We start from the raw sequence: 3,020 nt of genomic DNA on the forward strand, positions 1-3,020 counted from the left end.
AAAGCCTTGCTTTGACTCATTCATGCATGTTTGAGAAATCCTGCAGCGTTTTTAGGAAGCCATGCTGAGGAGCAAAACGACAGGTGGGGACCAGAAACGTCTTTTCGTACCAGAAATGCCCCTGGGACGTGTCTTTAAGCCGAGCTTCCTCGTGGCGGAGCACCCTCCTCCCCACACACCCCGCCCATGACTCCTGCAGGCTCTCGGGTCAAATTGAAAGTGAAACTTAAACTGTCTGCTGAGCTCTCAACACTATAGTTCTCACTCAGTGAAGCTCTTTTCAGATTAAAAATACCTTTGAGGAAAYGTATTTTCAGATGGCAAGTGAAATGCAACGTGGCGACCCCCTCCCCCAGCTCAAACCCCCAGCCTCAGGATTATGAGATGAGACAATGACACAACCCTAGATTTTTGTTTATATTGATTTGAGGTTCATTTCTTTTAGGGTTTTATCGCCTCATTGAGTTCTTCGTGTGCCACAGTTCTACTCCTCACCTGTTCTTTATCGTCATCAAAGTGTCTCCGCTCTGCTCTTCAGCACCTGCCCTTATAATATTTTGTTTGTGTTTATTTACAATAATTACAGGGAGGTCCGGAGGGAGAGGGTAAGTAAGTTGTTCAGGGAGGATTTGGGCCAGGTGAGGTTATTTCATACAGGTTTGGAGAAGGCCAGCAGCATGGAGAGGAGGGTGAGAGGTCATACGTTTAGGTGCAGGTGAGCACAGAGCAAATATGGTAGTGTAAAAATAACACTGTTGGTGTCAGTTTGACATAGATAATCTACCTTGACACTGTTTAGTCTTAAATCAACAACAGTAGTGTTAATTTAACAGGGCCATATTTGCTGTGCAGGCAGACAGGTAAGTASAGGTTTCCAGGTCTGTCCAGGACACAAAGGTAAGGTTGTTTTCAGGAGGCAGAGCGTTGCTCGAAGGCCACAAGACGAAGTACAAGTCAAMTATTTAAGGTTAACCACAGGGCACTTCTACAGTCTTACCACAGGTGAGTAATATCCCAGCAAAGAAGAGATCCTCCCAACAGCCTCTTAAAGGCCTGGAGCTCATCAGGAGGATTTGCTGTAACTGCTGCTGCCATCAGGGCACTGCAGGAGAAAATGCCAGAATCCTTCACTTTGCTTAAATGTCTCCTCCATATTCTCCTTGAGTAATTGTTGCCATGTCAGACTGTTGCTTTGGTTTATTAAATATGTTTAAGTTTTGTTTTATTCAAGATAGGACAAGACTGCAGATACAAGCGGTTGAAATGAGTTTTCTCCAAAGGGTTGCTGGACTCCCTCATAGGGCGAGAAGCTCGGTCATCTGGGTCCCTCCCAGATATATGGATGGATGGATGGATGGATGGATGGATGGATGGATGGATGGATGGATAGGAAACATAACATACATTGTAAAAAAACATCCTGTGAGTAATAGAAGTAAACGGAGCAGTTTAATCAGTTCAGTGTGATTTTTAACTTTTTTTCCTGAGTAAAAATGTTTACGTAACTTCAGTGAAAGCACCAAAAAGCCACTTTCAGAATAAAATGCCTTTTCCCTCCCCACAACTCTGGAAAAAGCTTTTTACTGTTGACGCTGAGCAAACTAGCGGCGTGTTGTGTGACTTTGTCTCTTTGCATAAATATTTAACAAAGTGCAGAAGACACAAGAAGAGGGAGGAGATTTATAAAAAGTGTCTGGAGTTAATAATGGATGAGGCGAAATTCGTGATRGAGGCATGTTTACTGACACGGCATCCACCGGATTAGTCTCAGTGCTGTCACAGTAATTGCCAAATGTAAGGGCTTCTTCACATGAAATAGGTCAACCAGGTAAATCCGAGTGAAAGCTATCAGTGCATTATGCTGACATCGGTCCCCGCACATCCAGATGTATCCCTGCCTGAACCCGGTTGTTACACTTGAATGTTTACATGCAAAAATTAGGTCAGCGAGTCTCAACCGAGGAGTGTTTTTTTTTTCATCATCAATCTGGAGAACAGATTTATATTCAGTGATGTTCCCACCAAAACTCACCATGTGTTTTAAGCAATTGTTTCTTTAGAAACATTCTTCTTCTTACTTTGGCATCAATGATGATGTTTATTAGGTTTACCAGATGGATGGTAGTTACTATAACAGAGTTTGGATATGGAGTTAAACAGCCATCAGTCAGGAACCCTGATTTGTTTTAGCGAACAAGCAGTGGTTAAGTGACAACTATTTGCAACTGAACTCAGATAAGATTGAAACTCTGATTATTGTACCAGGAAAAATAAGTATCTTCAGGTTAAACAGTTTATTGGTGTTTYGGGTCTTTTTGCTCAATCAAGCCTCAGGAGCGTGGGTGTCATTTTTTGTTTAAAGTAAAACGTGCAAGAACTGACTGAAACAGCCACTTCTCTCTTCTCAAAATGTAAAAATGGCTTGTCAGAAATTAAACTTGAAATGATGGTTCATGCTTTTGTTTATCCTCATTTGTACGACTGTAACAGCTTATTCACATATTAAGAAGAAAGAGCTGGACCGTGTTAAGGTTGTCCAGAACTCAAGCTTCTGGACAACGAGCTCACATCACGCCTGTTTTAGCTTCTCTTCACTGGCTCCCAGTTCATGTTATAATTCATTTCAAGAGACTAGTTTTAACTTTTCTAGCTTTGCATGAACAAGCTACAACTCCATTCATCACCTTGCAGGCTGAGGTCTTCAGGTCAGATGGTGTTTGCTGCTACCTTGAACACATTTTAAATGTTGTGGTGGTCAGTCATTCCAAACAGCTGCACACTGTGGAAGGTACTTTTCCAATGGGAAAATTGTCCTCACGTTGTAGAAAATCCCGTATACACACACACACACACACACACACACACACACACACAATCTAACTATCATACTGACCACATCTGGGAGCTCCTTGCACTTTCCTTGACCTTTGGTTTGACTTTGAGAAGCCAGTCGTCCTCGGGGACAGCCGGCCTTGGCATGTTGTAAAGTGGATGGTCAAACAGTGCCTTCAGTTTTAGCG

This window comes from Austrofundulus limnaeus, unplaced genomic scaffold (assembly GCF_001266775.1).
Source record: "Austrofundulus limnaeus strain Quisiro unplaced genomic scaffold, Austrofundulus_limnaeus-1.0 Scaffold130, whole genome shotgun sequence".
NCBI classification, from domain to species: domain Eukaryota; kingdom Metazoa; phylum Chordata; class Actinopteri; order Cyprinodontiformes; family Rivulidae; genus Austrofundulus; species Austrofundulus limnaeus.